General features: G+C 47.7%; 1 protein-coding gene across 1 annotated transcript in view; it reads left to right on the top strand.

Annotated features, from left to right (window-relative positions):
• The window catches only part of LOC122157581, a 32,810-nt gene that overhangs the window by 522 nt on the left and 23,276 nt on the right, over positions 1-9,012 (top strand). Inside the window, exon 2 of the mRNA XM_042813392.1 lies at positions 1,641-3,363. The gene's annotated coding sequence lies outside the window, so the exon portion shown is untranslated. The remainder of the gene's footprint in view (positions 1-1,640; positions 3,364-9,012) is intronic.

Here is a 9,012-nt window from a genome sequence, read left to right as displayed (position 1 = left end):
GGGGATGCCGCGGCTTCCTCCGCTCCGCAGCTCTGCCCCGCGGCGCGGCGCGGCCGGGCGGGCGGGGGGCGGGAGGGGCGGCCGCAGCCCCGGCCCCGCGGGGTCTCAGCCCCGCCGAGGAGGAGCCGCGGGGAGAAGGGGCGGCCGGGGGGCGGCGCCGGGCCGGGGGAGGCCGTGGCGGGGAGGGGGCGGCGGGAGGGCCGTGCGCCCCTCGGGATGGGGAGCCCTCCGAGGCGGAGCGGTCCTGAGTCCTGAGCCGCGTGGGACGGCGTGGCGGAGAGACGCGGCGGGATGAGGAATCCCTCGCCTTCACCGCAGCGCGAGTGACGCGTCCCGAAGGAGCGCCGTGGTGGTGCAGCCGATGGGCTTAGGGCCCTGGGGGTGAGGGTCTGGTCTGGCTTCCTCGCATTTAGGATTTGGAGGCGTGAACGACCTTCTGTCGACGTGACGCGGCACCGTGCACGTGCCTCCTGCCTCCCGCCGTACGCGTCGGGCCGGGTGGATGAATGTCACCGTCCATCCCTCCGCCGCCGTGAGGATTAATTACTCATTACTCCTAATGTGCTGTGGAAGAAGCTCAGTCATTGCAATACTTGGGGTTTCAATATGACCGAGCGTATCTGTTGGGAAACGCTCCCAATCGCTAGGTGATGCCATTCAAGAAATAAAAAGCTACTGAGAGTAAGTGAAGATTGTGCAATTGTGCGGATGCTTGGTTACTTTTTCAGTAGCGTCCACTAATTTGGGGATGTTTTCATCTCCGGATGCCCAGCTGGAGGTGCCTCATCAGAGCTTATGTTTGCGTGTAAGTCTCTTTGGATGTCACGTATGGAAGCCCTGGCTTCTTCAACTGTACCAGCACAGCTGGGCACGCAAGAGCAGGATCCTTGTGGCTGAGGTCTTGGCCTTGGAAAACCACCAGACCGTTTTCTTCATGCCAAAACATTGGGTGTCAGCCGTACCGCATGGAAATTGGACATGGATTCTCCTCAAATACAGCCAGGAGACTGAGTCCATAAACAGCCAAAACACGTGAGAAATGGTTGGCTTTCCATGGTGAGCCAGCTGCATTTGTGAGTTCACCACAGCGAGGAACCAGAGGTATAAACCTGATGGTTTTGTCAGCTCCCTTGAGCTGCTCACCTCTGCCTTCAGCTGCACTGTGCTGTTTTGTGACTGGCCTAAGAGCGAAGAGAAAGCTCCATATGCTTTTTCATCTTTAGTTGGTGTACAGTGGTACACGATGCCCAAAGAGCTCTTATCATAACTCATCATCTTTTCCTCGGCTGTACAGGGAGCCACTTCACCGGATAAGATTAAGTTTATAGGACATAAAATCAGGCCAGCCTGTCCTTCGTGCCATGAGTTCTTGCGAGGAGAGAGGTCGTTATTATTATGTCTTTGTTGTGTAACTGTTTTTATTTTGGAATAATTAAGTGACTTGGCCATTTGGCTAGCTGCTTTGCCTCGTGTTTGTCTTTTCTGGCGCATTTTCCACAAGCGAGCACAAATGCAGTGTTTGTTCTGTTGGCCTTGGAAGGAGTGCCTGGAACAACCTGTGGTGTGAAGCTATGAGGGGGGAGGACCTTGCTGTGTTTTTCAGGCACTGACTGGTCTGTGTGCTTCTGTTTCTATGCCAGGTTCTCTTCTCATCCTGTAGCAGCCCAGGACGTTGAAACCAGGGATGAGTGAGACATCCAGAGCGGCGTTTCCCCCAAGTGCTGCTGTGATGGCTGTGGCTTCTTCTAGGGAAGCTTTCTCCAGCTGAAGAGATCTGCCCGCCTCATCTCAGCCGTGGGCTGAGCTTGTAGGGCTGGTGGTGGTAGCTGAGACAACGTGACAAATATTTGTGCTCCACTGAAATAATTACGACTTAGGTGTCACTGAGACTGACTTGTTGTCCAAATACAAAAACCTTCATGGGCAGACATTGCCATCCAGTTCAGGGCTTGTGCAACCTTTTGCTCAGTAGGAACCTGAGACTCCTGAAATACTTAGAAATGTATAAAGATTAAAAAGAAGTGGCACGGTACGAATACCATTTGGGAACAGCTAATGATGTGCCCAGCCCAGCCACCAAAGCCATTGCTGAGAACTGGCAAACCCAGAACATCATCTTAATCCCAGCACCTTGTATCTTGCAGCCACTCCCTGTGATGATTTAAAGAGGTGTATCTAATTCTCAGCTGGCCTTCACCAAGAAGGAATGCAGCACGATTGCAATTTTGGTGTGGTGTAATTACCCTGCCTTTCTTGCCCCATTACCACTGACACCGCTTTCCTCACGCCTGGGTTTATAGGCTGACTTGTACAACCTCTTACAACCTCTTTGATTTGCTTTGTTTTTTTTAACAATGTTGGTAAGAAGTGTTTGCTGGTTTCGTGGAAGCTTCCTTTGGTTTCTGGGTGGCACAGCACCAAAGTCCTCATTTTTCTAAGAGTCTTTGAGAGCTGAGCAACGTGATACAGGAGAGTCTGGCAGTGAGTTTGATTCAGTGGCTTGAGCCAAGTGCAAAACAGTCCAGAGGGGTTTCTCCTTTCAGAAATACCTTGGTGCTGATAAATAAGGGGTTACTTTTTTGGGAGCTTGGTGACTTTGCCACTGCAGTTATCAGACAGAGTTCTCGGAATCCAAACTCAACCTTGTTTAAATTTGCCTATGTAGGAGCCCAGGGCAGAGCTTTGAAGAGGATGGGTCTTGGTGGAAGCCAGCAATGGGCTGGAGAGCAGAGTGGGAGACATGGGGCTTCTCTTGCCATGCAGCATCAAAGAGACCCAGGGCGATTCCCCTGGCACTGCTTATTGAGCCTGAAGTGCGAGGTGCCACATCCCTGCAGAAATGTTCATAAACCTGCCCTCTCATGCTCACCTACAGGAAGCACAGATGACAGTTATCAGTTCAGACAGTGCAGGGAGGGCGTGTAAAACACCCATGCATTTTCACAGGTTAATGCCATCACATCTTTGTGGATGGAGGAGGAAATCCAGGACCAGGAGCAGCACCGCTTTTCAGCTGGCTGTCCATAGTGTCTGCTGTTTATACAGATCATTTCACAGCTTTAAGTTAAAACGTGGCATTTATTTTGTGTGGCTTCCTTGCTTCTTGTCAATTCCTGAATTATTCTGCTCTGAGCCTTGCCCTTCAAGTCTCTTGCTGTGCACAAGTCCAGTGGAAAACTCAGTTTTCTGGGCCTCTCAGTAACAGAGATCAAGTAAACCAGTGTTTAAGGAGATTGGCCCGAGTGAGTCATTTGATTGCGCACAACTGCTGTGCCCTGGTGCAGAGCTTGTGTCTATCAGCAATATTTATCTTGCAGACTGTTTACTGGATTCTGCACCAGGAACCAAGGTACATACATAAAGGTATGTCAGATAAGAGCTTGGCTGTGGGTTGAAGGCTATTCACATTCAGGGTTTTTCTGCTTTTCTACAGAGAATCAAAGTCCAAACAGAGGCAGGCAGAGCTAATGCTGCGAGGCTCAGCAGGAGCTGGAAGCATCCCCACAGGACATTGTGTTTGTGTGACTCGGAGGCTGGTCCTTCCTGCTGTGTCCTGTGCTTCCTTGGTGTTATCTGCACTCAGCTGTTCTATCACCAATCTCATGGTGTCAGCTCTTTTTTTCTTTCAGTTTCAGTTTTGAGTTCTTTGCCATTTCCCAAATGCTTGGCTTTTAATTTTCATTCGTGCTATTTTTTTTTCTTATCTTCTGAACATGGGAAGCAGTTTGAGAATTGGCTGTTTTTCCTACAACTGAAATCAGAAAGGAGCACTGCATATGTATTTTAAAATGTCATCATTTCCAAGACAACCCCATGAATTTAAAGTGCCCTCACTTTAGGGTTCATGAACATGATCCATATGAACATCATCATCCGTATGATCCTCATCACATCTTCCAGAGGACGTGGAAGAAGTCTGCTAAGGGGCTTTTACCCATAAGTATCAGCATGTCAGAAGGCCTTTCTTTGTGTGTTTTAAATTATTTGTGACTGCTCTATCTCAAAGAGACTTCCTGTTACTTTGCATGGTCTGCAGGACTGGGTGGGGGCTGTTGACTATTTTAGAGGCACCACAGAAAGTGTTGTTCATTTATAAGTCGATAGACCCATCTTATTAATCCTGTTTTTACAGAGCTTTCTGCAAATGAAACCTGGAACGTGAGAATCACATCTTTACACTTTAGCTGCCAGCCCCAGCAGTTAAAGTTTTATGCAAAGCAAATTGTGAGCTTGTGGGCAGGGCAGTGCCCCCGTGGATTTGCTGGATATAACTGGGTGGTCCAAATCAGTGTGCTGCTTTGGGTGCATGAGGAGCAGAGTCAGCATCTGACCAAGTCCCAGAAGTCTGAATGAACAGACGAGACTGATGGCTGCCCTGCAATCCTCTAACAGAGCCTTTGAGTGATCCCAGTTCACTTGGCATAGCTGTTGGCACAAGAAGGCTGTTCCTGAGAAGGCACAGACAGACAGGCAGACACTCTGCTTTGTGCTGTGTGGTTTTGCAGTGTCTCTGGGCGGCTGATCAGCGAGGGTTTCACTGCCTCTGCTGTATTCTCACTAAGGCGTTGCGGCAGTCTGAACTCATCTTCCCTTTTGGATCATGTGTGGTATCCTCCATTAGTAACACTTTGCTCTTACAGGCGTCCTGCTGTGCATTGCAGCAGTCAGGGGCTAAATAATTTATTTGGGAAGCAAGTTTTTGTACATGGCTCGGAAAAGGGAAGAGAACAGGAATATTGCAACAGTGAACCGTGGGGTGGATTTCAGTGGTAGCCTTGGAGAAATACATTGTGCCCTATAGTTTCTGAGCATTGCACTTTGCCATCCATTGTTTCAAAATTGCTTTCTCTCCCATAATTATCTTTACAAGAGGAGGCGGATCCAAAGCATTTGTTTGTGCCTTTTTTTTTCTTTCAAGGTAGTCCATTGATTTCCATTTTTAATAACAAGTGTGAATAAACAAAAGGAAAAAGACCAACATGGTAATACATTAGCTGGTATTTAAAATAGAGAGAACAGGTCTGTTTGCCACAGCACGCTCCATATGTGGACATGAAAGTGTCTTACAGAGGTCATAATTCTCATTTCAAAGATGAGGAAGCAGAGGTGCAGGGGGAAGTGGCTGGCTTAGCCAGTCAGTGCTGGAGCTGGGCGAGAGCCTCCAAACTCTCCAGATCAGGATGGCTCAGGTTCCAGGTGCAACAGAGGCACTGTGACACTGCAGGGAGAGCAGCAAACCATGCCACCAGCCATGCAGCCAGCAAAGCTTGGTTTCCTTCTGTTCTGTCCAAGGGATCTCTGATGTTGGCCTTTGATGGTGCAGCCATGAGGTGTCAGTGGCCTTTCCCTCACCAAGGGCACTGATGGAGTGTGGCTCTCCAGCACTGTTGTCCGTTTCCCCAAAAGTTTAAGGTGCTTGAGAATTTTTGAGCCTTTCTGTCAGGCATGGGTGCTATGAACCAGTGAGTCACAAGTAACGTGTGCTTGCACGCATACACCCATGCATGCATACACAGACCTGTATCTTGGCATTGCAACATGAGGGATATTTTACCCTATGGAACTATGCGATCACTTAGCATTTTTACCTTGCAGATCTGTGGTTTTAAACATATTTCTCTGTAGAGTTCTGAAAGATAAAGGGTGGTACAGCAAGGATCTTCATTATGTTGATTCAGTACAGTTGTTCCATTTTACTGAAAAGTACTTTCCAAGGGAAGACACTAAATGACTCTGAATTGCTCTTCCATCTCTGTGGCTGCATCTTCTCTGAGCCCTCAGAGGCTCGCTATCAAGTCAGACTCTTGAAGTTACTCAGTGGATGAATCCTACCTCTTGGTGAGAAGGCTTCTATGCCTGCAGCCAAACTGCCCCGGGGCACGGTCCTGTCACATCTCATCACCCAGAGAAGGAGAGGCTGAATGAGCTTTTTGGTGGGAAATTTCTGAAGTAGTGATTTTCAATCTTTCTTGATTTGTGAGCTCTGAAAACGCTTTAGGTGGCTGTTCAGCCTCCTTGGCAGGAAACTGAAGCTTGCTGATAAGAGACTGGTTTTATTAGCTTTGACAGACCCATTTCAGGTAGGCTGTGGATGCCACAGGTCTTCTGTGCTTGGAGTTCATACATGGATCTGCCAATGGGAAGCAGACATAATGTGTATTATGCACCTGTACTCATATGGTGGGAAGGAGCAAAGTCATTGGAAGCCAGGACACAAAATCTTGCATCTGCCTTTAGGAAGGCAGCCATGCTGGGGTTGTGCATGAGTGGAGGTGGCTGGCAGGGCTCCCCAGGGTGCTGCTGAATGGGCTGTCCTGAGAGGTCAGCTCTTGGCACAGGAAACAGCCTGCCTACCTTTGCTACAAGCTGTGCAGCACAGCTGATAGTTACTGGCTCTGAAATGGCTTGCAGTGTGATCTTCTGATTAACAGTGCTTCCCTGCCTGCTTTCTGCTTCTTCAGACTAGTGCTGGGAAAGATGGTTAGCAGGGTAGGCTGTCTAGCTTTGTCATTCACCCTCTTTGACCTTCAGCTCTTTTTTTCTTGATTAAGTCCATGTTACCCATCAATTACAAAGAGACCGTGTTGTGTTTTTAGCCCACAGGAGCACTGTGAGAGCTTTGATAATAAATTTTTCAAGATCATCAAGAGAAATGTGCTATATAAATGCAGATTAATGTTACTAGAAAGCCTGCAGGTTCTTTACCTTATATGTCTCTTCCGTGGTGCCTGCCAGCAGACCCGAATACATTTGCTTCTCAGATTACTAATCTCAGATGCAATATATCAATGGAGCAGACTTTCTTTCTTTATATTTTAAACATCATGGCACACCATATCATGCAACCTGTGATAATACTGTTTAGCATCTCTGTTATTAGAGCATCTCTTCATACTTTTGTTGTTACAGGCCTCAGGGCCGTTGTTTACGGGCAGACCTCAAAGCCTTAGTAGTACTTCAATTTTCCAGGTAGGAAAACTGAGGCTCATCTTCCAAGCACCAAACTCTGAGCCGGTGATGCGACAAGTGACTCTCTTAGCTCTCCCATACTGTCATCAAGCACTGGGAAACTGTTTTCAAAAGAACCAAAGACCATCAATTATAGGACCTCAACGCAGAGTTTGCAAGTGAAAGTAAGCTTGCTAAACAGAATTTTCTTTTTGCCCTCTGTGTGCTGTGAGTGACACTTCAACTAGACACTGCAGTGGGTGCGTTTCCTGCATGTCTGGTTGCTCATGGAGAGATGAGGGGAAAGCCCTCACTCATTACCAGTGCCTCTTAGGCTTCTGGTTGCCTACTGAGTGTTTTACATCCCTGAGTGCTTCATTTATATTCTTCTCCTCACACTGGGCTTTTTTGTGGGTTACTAATATGTCCCTCAGACTTGCAAACTGTTGTTCCAAAAGGGTTAGAGGAAATACACAAATGATGGGGATAGCTGCTTGAAGGGCCCTCTTCTTCACACCTTACCAGGAGAGTATCCTTTTTACTGGGCTGTGTAGTCTTTTCTGACTCGTGGGCCTTACACTGCTTATGGCCCAATGGTCTGGTGTCAAGACAACCAGGGGAATACTTCCTTCCATTCAGCTGATGTGGGTGCTTTGAAAGGAGAGGCTGTCTTGATCTCTGCTAGGCTGGAGATGGCACTTCCATGTCTCCTTTGTCTTTGGTGAACATTCCGGTCCCCACGATTGATGCACCAAGCAACATGAAAAGTCAAGCAAGGAAATGGCCTCTTGTTTTGAAGGCGGCAGGGGAGCTCTTTTCTTTGCTTTCCTTGTTGGTCACTTCTGCCAAATCTGGCAAATCCCATTTTTGTGTGACTGCTCCTGCCAGTAGATCATATTGGGTGTGTAGATGTGTAGATGGAGATTGGGAATTCCACTTCTGGAGCTGGCACTTTGATGGGAGGTGTTGGTGCTGCTGTCACCACACCTAAGCCCTTTGCCAATGTGGGGTCCGAGCGTCAAAGGTGAGTAATTGTTATTGATGGAGGAACTGCCTTGTTTGTCCACTGACTAAACAAAGCAGATTTTCCAGCTTTTCCCTCCTCCAAGTCTCCTCCAGGTCCTTCCAGCTTCCCCATGTCACTCCCTTTTCCTAATCTCCCCATCTTTTCTCTGTGGCTTCCTCCTTCAGTTTCAGTTCTGGAAGGCAGCTCTCAGCCTCACGTTCTTCTCATCTGAAGAGGGCTTCCCAAGTACAACTTGAAAGTCTTGCATAGTACAACCTTCTTCCCAAGGCCATCTGTGCCAAAAAGCTATATACTTTCCCTATTTTGCAATGATCATATTTAACTTGTAGTAACATACCAAAGTTATTAGCCACTCCCTACTGGAATGCTCTATTCCTAAAGAAGCTATGTGCCTTTTAACCTAGAGGTGCTGGAGGGTATTTACTGACCAAACCATCTGCTGTTCAGCTTTCCATTTGCCCTTCAAAGCCAAGGTTGCCATATTTGCCATATTGCCCAGGGTCTGTGACCTGAATAGCAAGTTGGTGTCCTGTGAGTGTCTGGTCCTGGAACGGCCACATTTCCTGTCACTTTTTTCAGTAGCTGCACTGAATTCAGCGTTCCTGTGAAGGATTATTCAGACAATTTCAGCATCCTTATGGGGGATTGTTCAGATAATTCATCAGAGCTTTCCAAAAGCAGAAATGACACACACCAACACCCATTTTGAAAGTGGTAGGCTGGTTAAATGGACAAACCCTGCGGTCACTCTGCATCAATATATAGTGACATGGTGCTGCACTAAGCTTTTTTTTTCCATCAAAGCAGCTCTATCTCATTGATCCCCTCAGTGTTGTGCCAGAGAACAGCTGGATAGCTTCTTTTTTGTATTTAATTTCGCTTCCTAACCTGGTGGGGTTTCTACAACACAAAAGTGTCATCAAGGTACTGGTGCATGTTCCTTCTGTGCGGTCCAACAGGGATTTCTATCTCGTCCTCTTTCCTAGGGTGTAGCTCCTTTAGAAATGATTTTTGTGGAGCAGTGTTACATAGGGAAA

Source organism: Centrocercus urophasianus, unplaced genomic scaffold (assembly GCF_019232065.1).
Source record: "Centrocercus urophasianus isolate 14NV4802_14NV808 unplaced genomic scaffold, USGS_Curo_1.0 seq_10, whole genome shotgun sequence".
NCBI classification, from domain to species: Eukaryota; Metazoa; Chordata; class Aves; order Galliformes; family Phasianidae; genus Centrocercus; species Centrocercus urophasianus.
This window is presented reverse-complemented; position numbering and strand designations above follow the sequence as displayed.